Source organism: Nomascus leucogenys, chromosome 14 (assembly GCF_006542625.1).
Source record: "Nomascus leucogenys isolate Asia chromosome 14, Asia_NLE_v1, whole genome shotgun sequence".
Lineage (NCBI taxonomy): Eukaryota > Metazoa > Chordata > Mammalia > Primates > Hylobatidae > Nomascus > Nomascus leucogenys.
In genome coordinates this window covers 74,598,304-74,622,219 of record NC_044394.1, presented here as the reverse complement: position 1 = coordinate 74,622,219, position 23,916 = coordinate 74,598,304, and the positions used below count along the sequence as shown (strand labels likewise).

General features: G+C 44.1%; 1 pseudogene; it reads left to right on the top strand.

Annotated features, from left to right (window-relative positions):
- Positions 1 to 20,761, top strand: part of LOC105740804 — a 29,189-nt pseudogene extending 8,428 nt beyond the window's left edge.
- Positions 20,762 to 23,916: the final 3,155 nt, after the last annotated feature.

Genomic DNA, 23,916 nt, shown 5'->3' with positions numbered 1-23,916 from the left:
AAGAACTCTTAGATATGACCTAACCTTAGGTATGATTTTACAACCTTGGATTTGGCAAAAGATTCTTAGATATGATACCAAAAGCACTACCCTTCCTCCCTCCAAATAGACAAATTGAATTTCTTAAAAATTAAAAAAAAATTGTGCTTCTAACGATACCATCAAGAAAGTGAAAAGACAACCCACAAAATGGGAGAAAATATGTCAAATAATATATCTGATAAAAGAATTTTAGGCAGGGTGCAGTGGCTCATGCCTGTAATACCAGCACTTTGGGAGGCCGAGGGGGGCGGATCATGAGGTCAGGAGATGGAGAGCATCCTGGCCAACATGGTGAAACCCCGTCTCTACTAAAATATAAAAATTTACCTGGGCTTGGTGGTGCACACCTGTAGTCCCAGCTACTTGGGAGGCTGAGGCGGAAGAATCATTTGAACCCGGGAGGCAGAGATTGCAGTGAGCCAAGATCGCACCACTGCACTCCAGCCTGGTGACAGAGCGAGACTCTGTCTCAAAAAAACAAAAAACAAACAAAAAACAAACAAACAAACAAAACCTTTCTTCAAACCAACCATCAAAAGACAAATAATCTAACTAAAAATGAGTAAAGGATTTGAATTGACATTTTTCCAAGATATACAAATGGCCAAGAAAAACATACAAAGATTATTGACATCATTAGTCATTGGAAAAATGCAAATCAAAACCACAATGACACACTACTAGTGTATCTGCTAGGATGGCTGTAATTTTAAACAGTGGAAAATAATAGGCATTGGCAGGAATGCAGAGAAACTAGAATCCTCACATATTGCTGGTGGAAATGTAAAATGATGCAGCCACTTTGGAAGACAGTCTGGTGGTTCCTCAAATAATTAAACAGAGTTACCATCTGGCCCAGCACTGCTACTCTGAAGGTACGAACCCAAGAGACATAAAAGCATATGACCACGTAAAAATTTGTACACAAATGTTTTATAGTAGCATTTTTCATAATAACCAATAAGTGGAAATAACCTAAATGTCCATCAACTGATGAATGGATAAAGAAAATGTGGTATATCCATACAATGGCATATTACTTAGCCATGAAAATGAAGTACTAATACATGCTACAACATGGATGAACTTAGAAACATTATGTAAAGTGAAAGAAGCCAGTCACAAAAGACCGTATATTATAGGACTACATTTATACAAAAGTGCAGAATAGGCAAATCTATAGAGTAGATTCCTAGTTGCTCAGGGTTGGGGATGGGAGGTAGAGAGAGGGATCAAGGTACAGGAGGGTGACAGCTAACAAGTACCAGGTTTCCTTTTGAGATGGTGAAACGATTCCAACATTGACTGTGGTGATTGTTGCCACATCAACCCCGTGACTTAAAAACAATTTAATTACAGCCAGGCACAGTGGCTCATGCCTGTAATCTCAGCACTTTGGGAGGCCGAGGCAGGCAGATCATGAGGTCAGGAGCTCAAGACCATCCTAGCCAACAAGGTGAGGAGATCAAGACCATCCTGGCCAACAAGGTGAGGAGATCAAGACCATCCTGGCCAACATGGTGAGGAGATCAAGACCATCCTGGCCAACATGGTAAGGAGATCAAGACCATCCTGGCCAACATGGTGAAACCCCACCTCTACTAAAAGCACAAAAATTAGCTTGGCGTGGTGGCACATGCCTGTAATCTCAGCTACTCGTGAGGCTGAGGCAGTAGAATTGCTTGAACCAGGGAGTCAGAGGTTGCAGTGAGCTGAGATCATGCCACTGCACTCCAGCCTGGCAACAGAGTGAGACTCCACCTAAAAAAGAAAAAACCAGAAACAAAAACAAAAAGCAATTTAATTACATGCCTGAGTGGGTAAATTGTGTTGTATGTGAATTATATCTTTTTTTTTCTTTTTTGAGATGGAGTTTTCCTATTGTTGCCCAGGCTGGAGTGCAATGGCATGATCTGGGCTCACCGCAACCTCTGCCTCCCAGGTTCAAGCGATTTTCCTGCCTCAGCTTCCTGAGTAGCTGGGATCACAGGCATGTGCCACCACACCCGGCTAATTTTTTTTGTATTTTTACTAGAGATGGGGTTTCTCCATGTTGATCGGGCTGTTCTCAAACTCCCGACCTAAGATGATCCTCCTACCTCGGCCTCCCAAAGTGCTGGGATTACAGGTGTGAGCCACCTCACCCAGCTGTGAATTATCTTTTTTTTTTTTTTTTTTTTGAGATGGACTCTTGCTCTGTCACCAGGGTGGAGTGCAATGGTGTGATCTCTGCTCACTGCAACCTCTGGCTCCTGGGTTCAAGCAATTCTCCTGCTCAAGCCTTCCAAGCAACTGGGATTACAGGTGCGCACCACTACGCTCAGCTTATTTTTGTATTTTTAGTACAGATGGGGTTTCACCGTGTTGGCCAGGATGGTCTTGATCTCTTGACCTCATGATCTGCCAGCCTCGGCCTCCCAAAGTACTGGGATTACAGGCTCGAGCCACCACACCTGGCCCATGAATTATATCTTAATAAAGCTGTTAAAAAAATTGGAAGGACTGGGGGGAGTCCATAGATACCTCAGATCAACAAGGGGTCTGCTTAGAAGACCTTTTCAGAAGCATTGACCAAGGCGATTCCACTGGGCATCATGAATTTCAAGGCTTGGCCACAGTGATGATTATTCTTTAAGCAAAAATTCATTTATTTCTCTTCCTTGACCAACATTTATGTAGATCAAAATTTGATGTCAAGCCTCAAGCTGGGAGTAACAGGAGGAAGTGAGCCTCTGGAAACTGCTGTTCTACCGAGGACTCGTGATTGGCTGCACCTGGCTGGATTCTGGACCATCAGTGCCCTTACCAGCCAGCTTCGGCCAGCTAAAGTCAGCTGCTCTTTGTGGTTGACATAAATTTCATTTGACATTTCTACTGACTTCAGAAACTTTTGCCAATAGAACATGCGATGGGGAGACCAGTATGAAATACTGAACCTCCTCCCACACGCCTCCAAGCCCTTGTGTGACATTCTGATCATTATATATATACACACACATATATCAATCTTTATACACGCACACATACACTCGCACACATATATATATAGTCCCTTCAGTGACACAGCATCACTGTGACAGCCACTATAGCAGCACTTGCAACCTATCAGTGGTTCTTAATTCTGGCTACATCTTAGAATCACCTGAGGAGCTTTAAAAAAAAATGGCAACATGTGGGCTCCATCCCAGACAAATTGAAACCAAATCTCTTTCACAGGTAAGACCTGAGTATTCGAGTCTTTTAAAAGCCCTAGAGGTGATTCTTATGCACCATGCGGGGCTGAGAATCACTAGGCAGGCAGTGAGGTAATGCAGTTCCCCTACTGAAGTGCAGGCCTATAAGAACTTGGCGTGCCAAATGTAAATTCTCAAGGCAGGGATCCAGGCACTAAATAATGCCATCATTGTTTACAGTTCTGATGGGACCTAATCCGTCATTTCATCCAATCTCCTTAGTTTTCACATGTGTAAATAACTCCAAAGATGTGAGTTGCCAAGGTTACCTGATTTGCTCTTGTCCCCAGAAGATCTGGGAGCCCCTTCAGGCTGGGACCTCGTGGCAGGGCACTGCTTTCTGGCAAAAGCCCTCTGTCTCCTGATTGTCACTGGCGCAGCTCCAAGGGAGGGCGGCCCTTCTAGCACAATGCCAGATGTGGGCACCTTTCTAGCTAGGCCTGTCTTCACCCAGCTCAGCAGCCTTGCTCACCTGAGATGAATGCCTATCAAGTCACAGACGCCACCAAGAGGGCTAGCGCAGCATCACTAAGATCACACAGAATGTGCCGCTGTGATCAGGATGTGAGCTGCCCCAAAACAAGATGGGGCAACGGCATTTCTGGAACTGCCAGAAATATTAATTCATATCATTACTACAAGTTCCTTCTTGAAGACTTCTGAGTAGACACTTGTTAGTATTTACAAGGACATTAAAAACCTCCCTTGGAAACACGAACTTTCTTTTTTGTACATGCTGCGGCTTTCTTCCTTTGCACCCTCTCCCAAGGAAGCAAAACCAGACATGTGTACTCAGCAGCTAAATGCTGTTATACCAGAAATTCCACACTGTGCCACAGGCTGATGGAACACGGGACGTGTGATTTGTTTCCAAAGTGGCAGACTCATAAAAGCTAAGCCTGTGCAGAAACACGCTGGGCATGCATAAAAAATAATGAGATCAGGGATGCCTCAGCAGGCAAGTATCAGAGCAGAGATGGAATCAGAATTGCTGTGCTGGAATTTGCTCAGAGGGTGCCTTTTACTGGTCCATTTAAGGCCCAGAGATAAAAAACAGCATTGATCTCCAAGGCCGCACGGCTAGAGGCAGAAGCAGGATGAGGCCATCAAAAAGGGTGGTGGCTGTTTTGGTCTTCCAATTCAGTGTTTTCCTCACAAATATCAATCCACCGGTTTTTAACTTTTCCATTTCTTTCAGTATTTTATTTTATATATGAATATGTCACCCTCAGCCCTAGGTGCTGGATGCCCGCTAGTGTCTGCCAGTCAGAGGGAACACCATGGCCGCATGGGTGCAGCTGGCAAGGTGGCCCTACAACTAGGGGTCTCCTGAGTGAGCAGCCACCTTGCCCCGATTCCCACCAGCCTGCCCCTGGGCCACTCCTCTCTAGGTGGGCTCTAGGTGGTCTCCACGGAGCCCACTTGGCCTCAAGAATCCTTTGCAGCCAATTGGCTCATTTAGGGATTTAGGCAACACGTTTGCTTCAGTGGGAACACAAGGAAGTCCTATTGCTCAAAGTCAAATGGTCTACAGTGCTTTAGTGAGGAGTGTGTGTGTGTGTGGAGTGGGGTGAAGAGGAGGATGGCAGGCTAAGAGGCCATCCAGGTTAAAACTGATTTTAGAGTTGGCTGAGCTGAGAAGGTTGCAGCCACCCTGCCAGCACCAGGTCCTGGGGCCCTGCGGACTTGTTTGTCGGCATCCTGGAGCATAGCCCAGAGAACTTGTTGAAGAGCATCTTGATTCTGCTTGCAGGACACCTCCCCTTTCATAGAGGAGTTAATCTACACTAAGACCTGCTGGCCACAGGCCAGACACGGAAAAAGGCAGAGCCTGGGACTGCTCCGGCTCAGTGTGAACATGCTCATAGCTGGAAAGGAGGGTTCACAGCCCACAGCTCTCTAGTGTTTGTAAAACTCTCTCCCATCTCTGTACTGTTCTCAAGGACAGCACATTCCCCATTGGTCCTTCTCTTTTTTTTTTCAATTTTTATTTTAAGATCCAGGTTACATGTGCAGGATGTGCAGGTTTGTTACATAGATAAACGTGTGCCATGGTGGTTTGCTGCACAGATCAACCCATCACCTAGGTGTTAAGCCCAGCATCCATTAGCTATTCTTCCAATGCTGTCCCTTCCCTCACCCTCCCCACGACAGGCCTCAGTGTGTGTTGTTCGCCGCCATGTGTCCTTGTGTTCTCATTGTTCAGCTCCCACTTATAAGTGAGAACATGTGTTTGGTTTTCTGTTCCTGCATTAGTTTGCTGAAGATAATGGCTTCCAACTCCATCTATGTCCCTGCAAAGGACATGATCGTGTTCCTTTTTATGGCTGCATGGTACTCCATGGTGTATATGTACCACATTTTCTATCATTGATGGGCATTTGGGTTGATCCCATGTCTTTGCTATTGTGAATAGTGCTGCAGTGAACATACAGTCATGTATCTTTATAATGGAATGATTTATATTCCATCGCGTCTATACCCAGTAATGGGATTGCTGGTTCATATGGTATTTCTGCTTCTAGATCTTTGAGGAATCACCACACTGTCTTCTCCAATGTTTGAACTAATTTACACTCTCACTAACAGTTTAAAAGTGTTCTTTTTCTCCACAACCTCACCAGCATCTGTTGTTATTATTGCCGTTCTTTTTTTTTTTTTTTTTTCTAATTTTGAGACAGAATCTCATTCTGTCACCCAGGCTGGAGTGCAGTGGTATGATCTAGGCTCATTGCAATCTCTGCCTCTCAGGTTCAAGCTGTTCTACTGCCTCAGCCTCCTGAGTGGCTGGGACTACAGGTGTGTGCCACACGCCTGGCTAATTTTTGTATTTTTAGTAGAGACGTTTCACCCCATGTTGGCCAGGCTGGTCTCAAACTCCTGACCTCAAGTGATCCACCAGCTTTGGCCCCCCAAAGTGCTGGGATTACAGGTATGAGCTACCACACCTGGCCAATAATCGCCATTCTGACTGGAATAAGATGGTATCTCATTGTGGTTTCAATTTACATTTCTATAATGATCAGTGATGTTGAGCTTTTTTTCATATATTTGTTGGCTGCATGAATGTCTTCTTTTGAGAAGTATCTGTTTATGTCCTTTGCCTACTTTTTAATGGGGTTTTTTTCCTGTAAATTTGTTTAAGTTCCCTGTAGACTCTGGACATGAGACTTTTGTCAGATGGATAGACTGCAAAACTTTTCTCCCATTCTGTATAGGTTGTCTATTCACTCTGCTGATAGTTTCTTTTACTGTACAGAAGCTCTTTAGTTTAATTAGATCCCATTTGTCAATTTTTGATTTTGCTGCAATTGCTTTTGGCATTTTCATCATGAAATCTTTGCCCATGCCTATGCCCTGAATGGTATTGCCTAGATTTTCTTCTAGCGTTTTTATAGTTTTGGGTTTTACATTTAAGTCTTTAATCCATCTTGTGTTAATTTTTGTGTAAGGTGTAACAAAGGGGCCCAGTTTCAATTTTCTGCATATGGCTAGCTGGTTTTCCCAGCACCATTTATTAACTAGGGAATCCTTCCCCCATTGCTTGTTTTTGTCAGGTTTGTCAAAGATCAGATGGTTGTAGGTCTGCAGTCTTATTTCTGAGTTCTCTATTTTGTTCCATTGGTCTATGTGTCTGTTTTTGTACCAGCACCATACCGTTTTGGTTACTATAGCCTTGTAGTATCATTTGAAGTCAGGTAGTGTGATGCCTCCAGCTTTGTTCTTTTTGCTTAGGATTGTCTTGGCTTTTCAGGCTCCTTTTTGGTTCCATATGAATCTTAAAATATATTTTTCTAATTCTGTGAAGAATGTCAATGGTAGTTTAATGGGAATAGCATTGCACCTATAAATTACTTTGGGCAGTGTGGCCATTTTCACGATATTGATTTTTCCTACCCATGAGCATGAAATGTTTTTCCATTTGTTTGTGTCCTCTCTGATTTCCTTGAGCAGTGGTTCTTGAAGAGGTCCTTCACTTCCATCAATCCTTCCCTTATTGGACACAGTTATTCTCAACATGGAAGGGGGACAGGTGGCGGGCACACCCCTCAGAACACTGTTGGATTTGGGTGGGTCTTAGGTGAGTTTTAAAAGCCAAACCCCAAGGGTGCACCTTGTACCCCACCACTGAGCTTAACCTGGGTCCTGCAGTGAGCTGGCAAGGCACCTGCAGTGAGATAAAACCTTGAAACTCAAATTGCCGGTTTTCTCACCAGCTTTTGCACCCCTCCTCCCAGAAGCTTCAGGAAGCCAGCCTGCCTCCAGGGAAGTCAGGACTTTGTGGCAGGACTACAAAGATAACAGAAGAGGGAATGTATGGTCTTTACTTCTGAGACTCCAAAAGTAGGGAGGGCACGGAGGTATGCCAGGCCAGAGGCAGTTGGGTCTGGGCACCCCACCCCCAAAGGGGTTCTTGGACTAGGGTAAGTGAAAGCAGTGTTAGGCCTCCCCTTGGGGGAGGTGAGGCAAACCTGAGTCAAGCAAGGTGGGAGAACAGGGTGATCAGAGGCTGCTGGCACCTTGGTGGCAGTGCTTACTCACTCATGGGCTCCTTCTGTAACTACTTGCTGAGTGGCCACCGTGTGCCAGGCTGCTGTAGATACTGGGGATTCTGCAGTGACAGAACAGACCAAAGCCCCTGCTCCCCTCAGAGCACATCCCAGGTGGGAGGACGACAGTGAACACAGGGGTGACTTAGCCCTCCCCTCCCTCTTGGTTGTTCCTCACTTGCAGGAGGAGGTCTTCCCACCTGCGCCCAGATACCTCTTGGGGCCCAAGTGTACTCCTGGATGCCTGTGAGCTCCACATCCACTCCACAGGGTGAGGGTCTCGATGCCAGAAAGTGGAGGGGGTGGAAGAGAAGGAGCTAGTGCCTGGTCACGATGGCCTAGACAGGGGAGAAACCCATGGTGCTTGGGTATCAACAACCACCTTATCTAAATTGCACTTCAGCATGGTGCCATGAACTTTCATTAGTGGGGAGATGAACTCCCTCCCTGTGGGCTGGCATTTCTTGCTGCTGTCATGCCATCCTGGGGCTCTGTGGGAAGCAGTGGTATTTTTAACTGGGACCATGTTCAGGACCTCTGTCACCTCATTCTGTCAGTCTTCTTGCTGAGGACTCTCGGGAGAAAAGTCAGTGTTTACGGTGCCGGAAATGGTACTTTTTCTGAACGCTGCTTTGAGTTTCATATTTTTACACTGCAAGTTACAAAACTGAGGTTGTATCTTTTTTTTTTTTTTCTTTTTTGAGATGGAGTCTTGCTCTGTCACCCAGGCTGGAGTGCAGTGGTGTGATCTTGGCTCACTGCAACCTCCGCCTCCCAGGTTCAAGCGACTCTCTTGCCTCAGCCTCCTGAGTAGCTAGGATTCCAGGCATGTGCCACCACACCTGGCTAATTTTTGTATTTTTAGTAGAGACAGAGTTTCACCACATTGGTCAGGCTGGTCTCAAACTCCTGACCACAGGTGATCCACCTGCCTTGGCCTTCCAGAGTGCTGGGATTACGGGTGTGAGCCACTGCTCCCAGCTGAGGCTGGTTTTTGTTTTTGCTTTTGGGGTGTGTGTGTCTGTGTGTGTGTGTGTGTGTGTGTGTTTCCCACCTGCAGAACGGAGGTGGCCAGGTGCAGTGGCTTATGCCTGTAATCCCAGCACTTTGGGAGGCTGACGCAGGCGGATCACTTGAGGTCAGAAATTCGAGACCAGCCCGGCCAACATAGCAAAATCGTGTCTCTACTAAAAATACAAGAGTAGCGGGGCGTGGTGGCTTGCATGCCAGTAGTCCCAGCTACTTGGGAAGCTGAGGCAAGAGAATCGCTTGAACTCTGGAGGCGGAGGTTGCAGTGAGCCGGGATCGCGCCACTGCACTCCAGCCTGGTGACAGAGCCAGACCCTATCTCAATAAAAACCCCCAAAAAACAAAAAACAAATGAACAAACAAACAAAAACAAAACAAAACTGGAGGTGATGATGCCCCCTCCAGGATCCCTTTGTGAAGGGTGAAGATTATACAGGCAGGGTCCATGTCACAGAGGAGACCATTTCCAAGGATGCTGTGTGATTATTAACCACTTTCGCTACTAGGCTGCTAACAAGCTGCATGATCCTGGTCAGCTTCCTAACCTCACCAGTCCTGCTAACCAAGGAGTCTTCAAGTTTTTTTTAGTTTTTGTGTTTTACATTTTCCCAAAGGCCTGTGGCTAGGAAGGGGCTGAAACAGGGCTAAATGTGCAAGTGCTCTGGAGAGTGGGGAGCCACACCCTCTGGCCCACCGCAGGGAATCCACCACTGAGAGGGAATGTGGTCGAGGACAGGCTTGGAGAACCTTTGGGGCCTCCCAGTAGATCCCAGTGGACAGAGGCAGGGAGGTGCTCTCACACTGGCTGCGTGCCACTACATGACATGCCCTGTCAATCAATTACCTTAGGAGATGGTGCTTGGCTCCTGCCAACCTCAGGGCTGCATGCTGGGACTGAATGAGAACCAGCTAGATGGAAGCCCTAACTTCAGGGGGCTACAGTTGGGGGCGCGTGGGGTCAGGCACCATGTACTGCCCTGGTGCTTCCTAAACCACAAGCACTGTGCACCACCTTCATGGTTTCTGCTCTGATACCGAAACTGGTAGTTTCTAATACCTCCCTTGAAATCAACTCACATCTTTTACTATGAAAAGAAAACAAGCAATGTTCTAATACATTAAGAAAACACTTAAGTATTAAAACAACAACAAACTGTTTATCTATGGGGTAGTCTGCCCCATATCTTACTTGATAAACACCAGAGATACAAATAACCTGTGGGAAACAATGAACTTTTTGAAGGGATGCTCACCACAGTCCCTTGAGATCGGTTTTATCTTTCCCATTTTTCAGATGGGAAAATGAAGATCAAGATTTGAGGTCTTACTTAAGGTCACCTAGCTAGTAGTGGATGGAGCTGGGACTGCAAGCCAAGTCTGTATCCTGGAAGTCTGTGTCCTTTTCACTACGTGCACCTGCTCAATGGATCCTTTATTCCTGAAACCCTATTTCACATAACACACCTGCACTTGGGGTGGGATGACTGATTTGCCCTCTCACAAACTCCCAACACAACCGGAGGCTCAGGTCCAGCGAGTCAGTGATGGCCACCCCTCCACAGAGAGCACATCTGATGATGCCCTGGGGCACAGAGGGCGTCCAATGCTCAGAGTGGCCTCATGTTGACTGAGGACTTAGTTGTTTTTTTGTTTTTTGTTTTTGTCTTTTTTTTTGAGACGGAGTCTCGCTCTGTATCCCAGGCTGGAGTGCAGTGCTGCATCTCCGCTCACTGCAAGCTCCGCCTCCCGGGTTCACGCCATTCTCCTGCCTCAGCCTCCCATGTAGCTGGGACCACAGGAGCCTGCCACCACGCCCGGCTAATTTTTTGTATTTTTTTAGTAGAGACGGGATTTCATGGTGTTATCCAGGATGGTCTTGATCTCCTGACCTTGTGATCCGCCCGCCTTGGCCTCCCAAAGTGCTGGGATTACAGGCGTGAGCCACCGCGCCCGGCCAAGGACTTAGTTTTTAACATCTCTGGACTCTTCAAGGCAGAATAATTAATCCAGATGCCTGCTTACCCAGGGCTTCCCCTTGGCCATGGCACTAAGCATGACCTCTTAAAAATACCTACAGTTCAGCTGGGTGTGGTGGCTCATGCCTGTAATCCCAGCACTTTGGGAGGCTGAGGCGGGTGGATCACAAGGTCAGGAGATCGAGACCACCATGGCTAACATAGTGAAACCTTGTCTCTACTAAAAATACAAAAATTAGCTGGGCGTGGCAGCGTGTGCCTGTAGTCCCAGCTGCTGGGGAGGCTGAGGCAGGAGAATGGCGTGAACCCGGGAGGTGGAGCTTGCAGTGAGCTGAGATCATGCCACTGCACTCCGGCCCGTGTGACAGAGCGAGACTCCGTCTCAACAACAACAACAAAAAAACCTAAAGTATGTTATTATGAGAAATACTAACTTCCAAAGATGTCTACAATGTCTACAACAGTATGTCCCAGCCCACATGCTCCCTAGAACCTTGCCACTCCCTTATCAAGAGGTAAAGTCTATGCTCCTTCCCCTTGAAAGAGGGCAAACCTCTGTGCTTTATAGACCAAGAGGTTACTGAGGAACTGACACTGACTTCCAAGGCCAAGCTATGAACCTACCATGCACTTATGTCTTACTCTTTAGGGATGCTTGCTTTTGGAACCCAGCCACCACGCTGTGAGGAAGCTCAACAGCCTGTAGAGAGGCTCACATGGAGAAGAAATAAGGCCCTTGTCCCACAACCTCTGTCTTGCCTCAGAAGCCAGCAGCAACTTGTTAGCTATGTATGTAAGCCATCTCTAAAGTGGCTCCTTTAGCCCCAGTCAAGTTCCCCCAGATGACACAGCAGGTGGTAGAGATGAGCTGTCCTCACTAAGCCTTGTCCAAACTGAAGATTCATTAGCAAAATAGATGATCGTTGTCATTCTAAGTTAGTATGTTGTGGGGTAACTTGTTAATCAGCAACAGGTAACTGATACGGATACTACTAAAAACAGTAAATAATACAAAAATAATACTATTTTTAAAAAATTTATTATTTTTTTTTATTTTTTGAGATGGAGTCTCACTCTGTTGCCCAGGCTAGAATGCAATGGCATGATCTCGGCTCACAGTAACCTCCGCCTCCTGGGTTCAAACAATTCTCCTGCCTTAGCCTCCCGAGTAGCAGGGATTACAGGTGCCTGCCACCGTGCCTGGCTAATTTTTGTATTTTTAGTAGAGAGGGGGTTTCACCATCTTGGCCAGGCTAATCTTGAACTCCTGACCTCATGCTCCACCTGCCTCGGCCTCCCAAAGTGCTGGGATTACAGGCATGAGCCACTGTGCCCAGCAATACTGTATTAAAATACAGTATATATATACAGTGGTGTGCTAGTAAAGGTTTGGTTCTCTAGATTGAAAAGGAAAAAAGCCCCAATTACTGATTTCTGTGGTGTAAATGCTCCCACCATAGCTGATTTCAAGCTTTCAGTGGTTTAACAGTCAGCTTGCTAAATTCCTGAAAATTGAACATTTGGTACTATCTGGCTCAAGCACACCACTGTATGTGTAGTAAAAGGATTAAAAAATGCAGGGCAGACAAAATCCCCAAATGGCTGGAGAGCATTCAGCTGTTACTGGCCTTTTTGGACAGAGCACAGATTTAACAGCTCTGCCATGTGAAGACGGCTGCTGACTTTGCAAGAGGGAGGAGCACACTGCCCTGGGACTCCCAGTCCAGCAAAGCCAGTGCTGGAAGGCCATGACTTTCCAACTTATTTTTTCATCTCTGACCAGCAGACGTTCCTTCACGTAGGAGAAATGAACTCTATTTTGTAGACGGGTTGAAAACATCAATATAAAAGATATTTACTTCTGGTTCCAAATGGCACACACCCAAACATGTTTTCATGACAAAACAATTTCTCTAATTCTATTTGTATTTTTCTTATTTAAAAAATACAAAGCTGGCTGGGTGCAGTGGTTCATGCCTGTAACCCCAGCACTTTGGGAGGCTGAGGTGGGCAGATAACTTGAGGTCAGGAATTTGAGCCCAGCCTGGCCAACATGGCGAAACCCCATCTCTACTGAAAATACAAAAATTAGCTGGGTGTGGTCACTAATCCCAGCTGTAATCCCAGCTACACGGGAAGTTGAGGCAGAAAAATCGCTTGAACCTGGGAAGTAGAGGTTGCAGTGAGCCGAAATCACGCTACTACACTCCATACTGGGTGACAGAGCGAGACTCTGTCTCAATTAAAAACAAAAACAAAAACAAAACACTATTGGAGATGTGGTAAAGGTAACTGAAGACCAGAAAGGAAAACTCCCAGGTGTCCTGGCTGAAGGAAGGAGGGAAGTGCAGTGCGGTGGTATATTAATCTGTTTTCACACTGCTATAAAGAACTTCCCTGAGACTGGGTAATTTATAAAGGAAAGAGGTTTAATTGACTCATAGTTCCACATGGCTGGGGATGCCTCAGGAAACTGACAATCATGGCGGAAGGGGAAGCAGGCACCTTCTTCACAAGGTGGCAGGAGAGAGCATGTGAAGGAGGAACTGTCAAACACGTATAAAACCATCAGATCTTGTCAGAACTCTCTCAGTATCAGGAGAATGGCATGGGGGAACTGCCCCCATGATCCAATCACCTTTCTCCCTCAACACGTGGGGATTACAGGTCCCTCCCTCAACACATGGGGATTACAATTTGAGAAGAGATTTGGGTGGGGACACAGAGCCAAACCATATCAGGTAGATTGTGAGGTTGACACCTAAGCCCTGGCCAGGAACACGTTATATCATTTTGAGGAAAGGTTCAGAGAAAGAGACACCTTGTTGTCCATCACATGGGCTTTGAAAAGCTGTTTCTTTGAATGGGTTGAATAAACCTCTTGCTGATCTGCTTGTGTTTTCTAAGAGGTGTTCCTTGAAAGATGTAAGAATAAAAAGTGAGTTTACTCCAGAGAGCATCCAGTTGACTTGGTCCCCTTTGAGGCTACTTCAGAAAGAAGAATGACTAGCTTCAGACCTTCCTCCAGTGTCTGCATGACCACAGAGGAAGGGATGTGTAAGATGGACAACTGGATGACTTGTAAAAGTTAATAGAGGTGAAGCAGAGATAGAGAGAAGTAAAATGCATTCATGAGGTAGTCAGTCTGGGGACTGCCTTAGTTCAGGCTGCGATAACAAAGTACCACAGATTTGGTGGCTCATGAACAACATATATCTCTCACATTTCTAGAGGCTAGAAGTCTGAGATCAAGGTGCCAGCATGGTCTAGTTCTGGTGATAGTCCTCTTCTGGGTTGCAGACAGCTGACTTCGTGTGTCCTCACATAGTGGAAAAGTTGAGGGATCTCTCTGGGGTCTCTCTCTTTTTCTTTTTTGAGACAGAGTCTCACTCTGTTGCCAGGCTGGAGTGCAGTGGTGCGATCTCAGCTCACTACAACCTCCGCCTCGTGGATTCCAGTGATTCTCCTGCCTCAGCCTCCTGAGTAGCTGAGACTACAGGCATGTGCCACCACGCCTGGCTAATTTTTGTATTTTTAGTAGAGACAGGGGTTTCACCATGTATGTCAGGCTGGTCTTGAACTCATGACCTTGTGATCTGCCCCTCGGCCTCCCAAAGTGCTGAGATTACAGGCGTGAGCCACCATGCCTGGCCAGGGGCCTCTTTTTTTGTTGTTTGTTTGAGACAGAGTTTCACTCTTGTTGCCCAGGCTGGAGTGCAATGGCGCAATCTTGGCTCACCACAACCTCTGCCTCCCAGGTTCAAGCGATTCTCCTGCCTCACCCTCCCAAGTAGCTGGGATTACAGGCACGCACCACCACGCCTGGCTAATTTTGTATTTTTAGTAGAGACAGGGTTTCTCCACGTTGGTCAGGCTGCTCTCCAACTCCCGACCTCAGGTGATCTGTCCACCTTGGGCTCCCAAATTGCTGGGATTACAGGTATGAGCCACCTCGCCCGGCCAAGGGGCCTCTTTTATAAGGGCACTAATCCTTACCACTTTATTACCTCCCTAAATGCCCCACCTTCTAATATCTTCACCTGGGGTTTAGGATTTCAACATATGAGTTTTTGGGGACACACTCACTTTATTTGCGGCAACCAAAGGAGAAATTAAAAATAAGTGTAAAATTTTAAATTTTGTGTATCGGGGGTTGGTCCAATAGTAGGAGAATTAGTTGGAGTAAATATTGGAAGATGACCCAATATTTGAAACATCCTCCAATGGATTCCATGTGTCCAATTCAAATAGCTCAATTTTTTATATATATTTTTTTGAGATGGTCTTTCTCTGTTGCCCAGGCTGGAGTGCAGTGGCATGATCTCAGCTCACCACATCTCCGCCTCCCAGGTTCAAGCAATTCTCCTGCCTCAGCCTCCTGAGTAGCTGGGACTATAGGTGTGCACCACCATGCCCAGCTAATTCTTGTATTTTTAGTAGAGACGGGGTTTCACCACATTGGCCAGGCTGATCTCGAACTCCTGACCTTGTGATCCGCCCCCTTTGGCCTCCCAAAGTGCTGGGATTATAGTTGTGAGCCACTGCGTGCGGCCACCAGGCTGATCTTGAACTCCTGACCTCAGGTGATCCCTCAGCCTCGGCCTCCCAAAGTGCTGGGATTACAGGCAGGAGCCACCACGTCTGGCCTGTTTCATTTCTTAAGCTGGAGGGTTTGATACTTAAGTATTTTTCTTCTTTCTCTTTTTCTTTTTCTTTTTTTTTGGCGGGGAAGGCAGGGTCTCACTCTGTCACCCAGACTGAAGTGCAGTGGCACCATCATGACTCACCACAGCCTCCACCTCTCAGGGCTCAGGTGATCCTCCCACCTTGGCTTCCCAAGTAGCTGGGACTACAGGCTGACACTACCATGCCCAGCTAATTTTATTTATGTATTTATTTTTTGTAGAGACAGGGTTTTGCCATGTTGCCCAGGCTGGTCTCAAACTCCTGGGCTCAAGAGGTTCACCCGCCTCAGCCTCCCAAAGCGTTGGGATTAAAGGCATGAACCAGCATGCCTGGCCATAAGTGTATATATTATTGTTTATTCTCTTTTGAATGCTGTGAGTAAAGTATTAATTAATTGCAGACCTAGATCCTGGACAGACCTAGGCCGCCTTCTCACAACACTGTTTCCTTGAAAATGTATCAAATTCAGTGTGGAATAATGTATGTTGGGAACTGGTCACCTGCTTTGTTTACTGTGAAGCCCTTGGTCTGTGGCACTGTTCCTGCCCTGGGAATGCGCACAAGCCTGGAGTCTCCATCACAAGGAGAATATAAAAGACTCATGGGAAACCAAGGCAGGGACTTCCGTCTGTCAACACAAACCACATACATCTTCATCTTTTTTTTTTTTTTTTTTTGAGACAGAGTCTTGCTCTGTCCCCCGGGCTGGAGTGCAATGGCGTGGTCTCGGCTTACTGCAACCTCTGCCTCCCGGGTTCAAGTGACTCCTGCTTCAGCCTCTCGAGTAGCTGGGACTATAGGCATGTGCCACCGCACCTGGCTAATTTTTATGTTTTTAATAGAGAACTGGGTTTCGTCATGTTGGCCAGGCTGGTCTCGAACTCCTGGCCTCGTGATCCGCCTGACTTGGTTTATGTAGGTTTATGCAGGCAACCTTGGAAACAATGGCAACAAGACTGAATTGGAACGGACTTTTGGCTACTATGGACCACTCTGAAGTGTGTGGGTTGCTAGAAACCCTCCTGGCTTTGCTTTTGTTGAATATGAAGATCCCTGAGATGCAGCTGATGTGGTCTGAGAACTAGATGGAAGAACACTACGTGGCCGCTGTGTGGGAGTGGAACTGTCGAACGGTGAAAAAAGAAGTAGAAATCGTGGCCCACCTCCCTCTTGGGGTCATCGTCCTTAAGATGATTATTGTAGGAGGAGTCCTCCACCTCGTCGCAGATCTCCAAGAAGGAGAAACTTCTCTTGCAGCCGGAGCAGTTCCCTTTCTAGAGTTAGGAGAAGAGAGAGATCGCTGTCTTGGGAGTGAAATTACAAGCCATGTGATCCTTCTCTAGGTTTCGTAGCCCATCTAGGTCAAATGAAAAAAAAAAAAAGCTGACTCCATCAGCTACTATAAGGATTATTCACAATCAAATGGAATTTTACCATGGAATGCAAAGATGTTTCAACAGAAGAAAATCAATCAATGTAGTACATCACATTATTTGAACAAAAGAAAAAAAATCACATTATCATCTCAATTGACATGGAAAAAGCATTTGAGGAAATAACACCCTTTCATAATAAATACTCTCAGCAAATTAGGAACAGAGGGAAAATTTCTCAACATGATAGAGTGTGTTTCTGGAAAACTTACAGCTAACATTATATTCAATGGTAAAAAACTGAATGAGTTCCCCTTAAGACAAGGGACAAGAAAAAGATTCCCACTGCTATTTGACACCGAATTGAAAGTTCTAGCCAGACAAGAAAAGGCATGGTGGCTCGTGCCTGTAATCCCAGCACTTTGTGAGGCCAAGGTGGGCGGATCCTTTGAACTCAGGAGTTTGAGACCAGCCTGAGCAACATAGTGACACCTTGTCTCTACAAAAAATACACACAAAAAAACAAAAAATAAAAAACAAAACTGAGCATGGTGGCACAAACCTGTAGTCCCAGTTACCCAGGAGGCTGAGGTGGGAGGATTGCTTGAACCTGAGAGACTGAGGTTGCAGTGAGCCAAGATTGCACCACCGCACTCCAGCCTGGACAACAGAGCCAGATCCTGATTAAAAAAAAAAAAAAAAAAAAAAAAGTCGGCTGGGCGCAGTGTCTCATGCCTGTAATCCCAGCACTTTGGGAGGCCGACGCAGGCCGCGGGCGGATCACCTGAGGTCAGGAGTTCAAGACTAGCCTAGCCAATATGGCGAAACCCTGTCAGTACAAAAAATGCAAAAATTAGTCTGGCATGATGTCGGGTGCCTGTAATCCCAGCTACTCGGGAGGCTGAGGTGGGAGAATTGCTTGAATCTGAGAGGTGGAGGTTCCAGTAAGCTGAGATCATGCCATTGCACTCCAGCCAGGGTGACAGAGAAAGACTCCATCTCAAAAAAAAAAAAAAAAGTCATCCAAATCTAAAGGAATAGGTGAAACTATTTCTATTTATAGATGACATAATCCTTTGTATACAAAACCCCAGAGAATCCACAAGAAAGCTCAGAGCTAATAAATGAATTCAGCAAAGTTGCAGTGTACAAAATCAACACACAAAAACAAATTGTTTTCTATATACCAGAAGGAAATTAAGAAAGAAATTCCATTTACAATAGCATCTAAAAAATTACTTAGAAATAAATCTAACTGAAGAGGTGAAAGATTGACACACTGAAAACTATAAAAGATAAAAACTACAAAAAAATTAAAAAGATCAAAGTAATTGAAAATACATTCTGTGTTCGTGGATAGGAAGACTTACCGTTGTTAAGATGTCAAAACTACTGAAAGTGATCAGCAAATTCAATACAATCTCTTCTAAAATTCCACAGCCTATTTTTTTCCCACAAATAGGGAAGCTGATCCTCAAATTTACATAGAATTGAAAGTGACCCTGAATCTCCAAAACAATCTTTATAAGGAAGAATAGAGTTGGAAGACTCATACTTTCTGATTTGAAAACTTACTACAAAGCTACAGTAATTAAAACAGAATAGCATTGGCATAAGGACAGACATATCCAATGAAATAGTATAGAGACTCAGAAAAAGTCTCATATATATGGTCAATGGATTCTTTCTTTTTTATTTTTAATTGACACGTAATAATTGCACATGTATAATTGTACATGTGCAATTTTAATTGCACACATAATAATTGCACAATAATTATGGGGTACAGTGTGATCTTTTGATACATGTATACAAAGTTTGATGCTCAAATCAGGGTAATTATCATATCCATCACCTCAAACATTTACAATTTCTTTGTGGTAGGAACACTAAAAATCTTCTGTTCTAGCTATTAAAAATATACAATAAATTATTGTTAACTATAGTCACACTACAATGTTATAGAGCATTAGAACATTTTCCTCTTATCCAGCTATAATTTTTTGTCCATTAACTAACCTCCCACTATTCTTCCCACCTCCCTGCCTTTCCTAGCCTTTAATAACCACTATTGTACTCTTTACTTCTATGAGCTCAACTTTTTAATCTTCCACATATAAGTGAGAACATGTGGTATTTACCTTTCTGTGCCTGGCTTATTTCAGTTAACATGAAATCCTCTAGTTTCATTCATGTTGTAAATGAGAGAATTTTATTTTTTATGGCTGAATAGTATTCTATTGTGGTTATAGACCACATTTTATTTATCCATTAATTTGTTGGTGAGCAGGTTGATATCATATCTTGGCCATTATGCATAGTGTGGCAATAAACACAGTAATGCAGATCTCTCTCTCTCTCTTTTTCTTTTTTAGTAGCCATGTGTTAGCCACTTTAACAGAAAATGTGATCAAAACTTGATTACAAGAGTTCAAAAAGAGAAAAACCAGTGAGTTTCAATTTTATTACAAGTTTTTAAATCTGGGACTAGTTTAAAAAAAATTTTTTTTTAACTTAAGTGCTAACTTCAGCCCAGGGTTTTTTCACAATCAAACTAAAAATTACTTACTACATGGGAAAATTAATGCAACAAATAAGTAAAATTTGTAAACTCAAGCCACAAACTTATAGTTAATAATCAAGGTAAGGGACATTGCCAAAGAGCAACTGATGCCTCAGTGAAGTTTGAAAGAAACTCTGCCTTCTGTGAAGGCAGAGAAGAAGTATGCAAGCAATTCTGCTTCAAAGAAATTTGCATAGAAATGGAAAATGCTAGAACCTTTAACACAAGTGAAATTGCAAAGCCTCAACATGTTCAGCTCAATCCACAGAGCACCAAATGTTAAATTGGAGCCAAGGTAGGATTAAACATTGAATTTCCAGCTATGCAACTCGCAGAGCACAATTTCAGGTGTGGAAACCATCTGTAAGCAAGTTCTTTTAAAAACATGAATTTCATACACCGTAAATTCTAAAACACACCCTTCTGCATTATTGTTCAAATTTCAGAAGGGCACCACAAGGCATCAGGGTCTTTCAAAGTCACTCACGGCAACAATTGCATCTTTTTTCCCAGCCTTGGTAGCCCCCTTCCGCGGTTCTCTAGCCTCTGCACGAACTGCAGCACACCACTGTTTGTAGAATGACTTCTGACATTAAATCCAGTCATGGCCTAAGTCGCATGAGGCAGCTATTTCCCAGGCACCTCCCATCTCTTTGGCATGGGAGGCTTCTCAGCCACTTACTTCTTCAGGCCCCACACAGGAGGCCACATCTGGAAGCACTATTCATCCAGCTCCCTCTGCTGGAGACCAAAGTGACAGATTGTTGCAAAGACTTGTAGAAACAGATTACTTACGTATTCATTTTCGTACACATTTAGTTAATTTAGAACCTGGGACTTTTACAATTGATTCCCCAAACCCCTTTATGGAGAGTGACGGACTGTGCAGCAATGCTGAAGGAGCACAGTTTCTCTCTCTACGAGGAAGAGGATTAGTAGACATAACTGTGTGCATCAAGAGAAATTTGTATTAAAAAAATCAAAGTAAGACGAATGGCCCAGAAACCTGCGTTTTATTAACACTGTCATTTTTCCAGAAAATCTTAGAAAGATGTCACATTTTCTTTTAATGAATGAGAGGAGCCCACTTGTATCCCTGAATCATTCTTTGGGAAAAGCCACAGAAATGATTGACAGTTAAATTTTTAAAAATAAAATGGTCACTCCCTTCAGCCCACACCTCCACACCCTCATCTGCCTGCCCAATGGCTGTCAGTTCCGTCAAGTCACCCTCTCCTTCTACTCTAGTATTACCACAAGAACTGACATTTTCAAGCAGAAAAAAAAAAAGAAGTCATGTCACAAATAAGTGAGTGGAGGTCCAAAGGAAGCCCTTTGACTATGATTTCCAATTTTCTCTTCAATCAATACTGCAGAGATACAAGGATAAACCACCATTTTGGTTCCCAAGTTTTATTCAAGAACTCACACAAAATATTCCAGATAAATGAAATTTAATCCTCGTCTTCCTCTTCTTCTTCGTCCTGGTTAATTTGGAAGGAACGTAATTTGTAACTCTCTTTGCTGTTAGCAACTATGCACAACCAATCACGAAGATTATTCTTCTTCAAATATTTTTTGGTGAGATATTTCAAATACCTTTTGGAAAACGGCACCTTGGATGTCACGGTGATCTTGCTCTTGCTCCTTTCGACGGTCACCACCCCTCCACCAAGGTTCCCAGCTTTTCCGTTCACTTTGATCCTTTCTTGCAAAAACTGCTCAAAATTGGCAGCATCCACGATTCCATCTTCTACGGGGTGGGTGCAACCAAGAGTGAACTTCAGAACCTGCTTTTTTTGCCCCCCTTCACCACAAGCTTTCTCACGGGCACCGTGGCAGCAGCGGAGGCAGAAAGCCAGATATCTCTCTAACATACTGATTTTCTTTCCTTTGGATGTATGTCCAGTGGTGGGATTGCTGGATCATATGGTAGTTTAATTTTTAGTTTTTTGAGGAGCCTCCATACTGTTTTCCACAATGGCTGTACTAATTTACATATCCACTAACAGTGTAAAAGAATTCCCTTTAATCTGCATCCTCTCCAGTATTTGTTATTTTTTTTGTCTTTTTGGTAACAGCTATTTTAACTGGGGTGAAATGAAGTCTCATTGCAGTTTAGATTTGCATTTCCCTGATGGTTAGTGATATTAAGCATTTTTTCTTATGCTTGTTGGCCATTTGTAGATCTTTTGAGAAATGTCTACTTAGATCATTTGCCCATTTAAAAACATTGGGTTATTTGTTGTTGCGTTTTATTTGCTGTTATTTGAGTTCTTGGTTTATTCTGGATATTAATCCCTTGTCAAATGAGTAGTTTGTAAATAGTTTTTCCCATTCTGCAAGTTGACTCTTTACTCTTTGATTGCTTTTCTGTGCAGAGGCTTTTTAGTTTGATATAATCCCATTTGTCTATTTTTGTTTTGTTGCCTGTGCTTTTGTGGTCTCATCTATAAAATCTTTGCCCAGCTCGATGACCTAAGCATTTTCCTCATGTTTTCTTCCAGTAGTTTTGTAGTTTTGGGTCTTGCATTTAAGTCTGTAATCCATTTTGAGTTTATTTTTGTATATGGTGAGAGATAGGGGTCTAGTTTTATTCTTCTGCATATGGACATGCAGTTTTCTCAGTACTACTTATTTATTGTTTATTTATTTATTTTGAGACAGAGTTTCACTCCTGTTGCCCAGGCTGGAGTGCGACGGCGCAATCTCAGCTCACCACAACCTCTGCCTCCCGGTTTCAAGCGATTCTCCTGCCTCAGCCTCCCGAGTAGCTGGGACTACAGGCATGAACCACCATGCCCAGCTAATTTTGTATTTTTAGTAGAGACAGGATCTCTCCATGTTTGTCAGGCTGGTCTCAAACTCCCGACCTCAGGTGATCCACCTGCCTCGGCCTCCCAAAGTGCTGGGATTCAGGCGTGAGCCACCATGCCCGGCCTTCTCAGTACCATTTAGTGAAGAGGCTGTCCTTTTGCCAATGTGTATTCTTTTGTCAATGTATATTCTTTGTTGAAAATCAGTTGGCTGTAGATACTTGTATTTATTTCTGGTTTCTCTATTCTGTTTCAGTAGTCTATATATCTGCTTTTATGTCAGTACTATGCTTTTCTGGTTACTATTTTATAGTATATTTTGAGGTCAGGTAGTGTGATGCCTCCTGCTTTGTTATTTTTCTCAGGTTTGCTTTGGCTAGTCAGAGTCTTTTGTGGTTCCATATGAATTTTAGGATTTTTAAAAATTTTTTTGCAAAGAATATAATTGATATTTTGATAGGGATTGCACTTAATCTGTAGATCACTTGGAATAGTGTGGTCATTTTAACAATATTAATTCTCCCAACCCATGAACATGGAGTGTCTTTCCACTTTTAGGTCCTCTTTAATTTTTTTCATCAGTCTTTTATTGTTTTCAGTGTAGATGTCTTTCACTTCCTTGGTTAAATTTATTCCTAGGCATTTTTTGGTAGTCTTTTAAAATAAGATTGCTTTCTTGATGTTTTATTCAGAAAGTTTGTTATTGGTGTATAGAAATGCTACTGATTTTTGTATGTTGATTTTATATTCTCAACTTTACTGAATCTATTTATCAGTTCTAAGACTTTTTGGTAGTCTTAGACCTTGGCAAATAAACTTTTTTATTTTTTTATTCTTGAGACGGACTCTTGCTCTGTTGCCCAGGCTGGAGTACAGTGGCGGGATCTCGGATCACTGCAAGCTCCGCCTCCTGGGTTCACACCACTCTTCTGCCTCAGCCTCCCGAGTAGCTGGGACTACAGACACTCACCACCACGCCTGGCTAATTTTTTGTATTTTTTAGTAGAGACGGGGTTTCACCGTGTTAGCCAGGATGGTCTCGATCTCCTGACCTCATGATCCGCCCGCCTCGACCTCCTAAAGTGCTGGGATTACAGGCGTGAGCCACCACAACTGGCCAGCAAAATAAACTTCTAAATTGATTGAGACCTGTCTCAGACACTTTTCTGGTGTATGCTTGCTTTGTGAAATGAATTTAGAATTCCCTCCCTTTCAATTTTTTGGAGGAGTTTGAGAAGAATCAGAGTGAGTTCTTTAAAAGTTTGGTGGAATTCAGCAGTGAAAGTTTTTCTTCATATGCATGGGGAAAATTCTCTCCTCAAACCATGTTTTCCTCTACTCTCCCATCTCAACAATCATCTACACAGAAGAAAACTTCTATGACTAGATGTATGGGGATCTTTCCCCGCAACCAAGCAGCAGACACCAGCTGAATGTTCTTCAATTCTGTTCTAACACTATTTACATGGAGATAGTGCCAGATCCCACAGGTTAAGGACTCAGTCCCCAGGCCTCTTCTCTCCTTCCCCTCAACCACCGGTCCCAAGTCCAGGTCTTTGGAACTTGCGACTGATTGCCTTCAAGTTGAAGTTCCCACAACACCCTCTTTGGATTTAATTAATTTGTTAGAGTGGCTCCCAGAACTCAG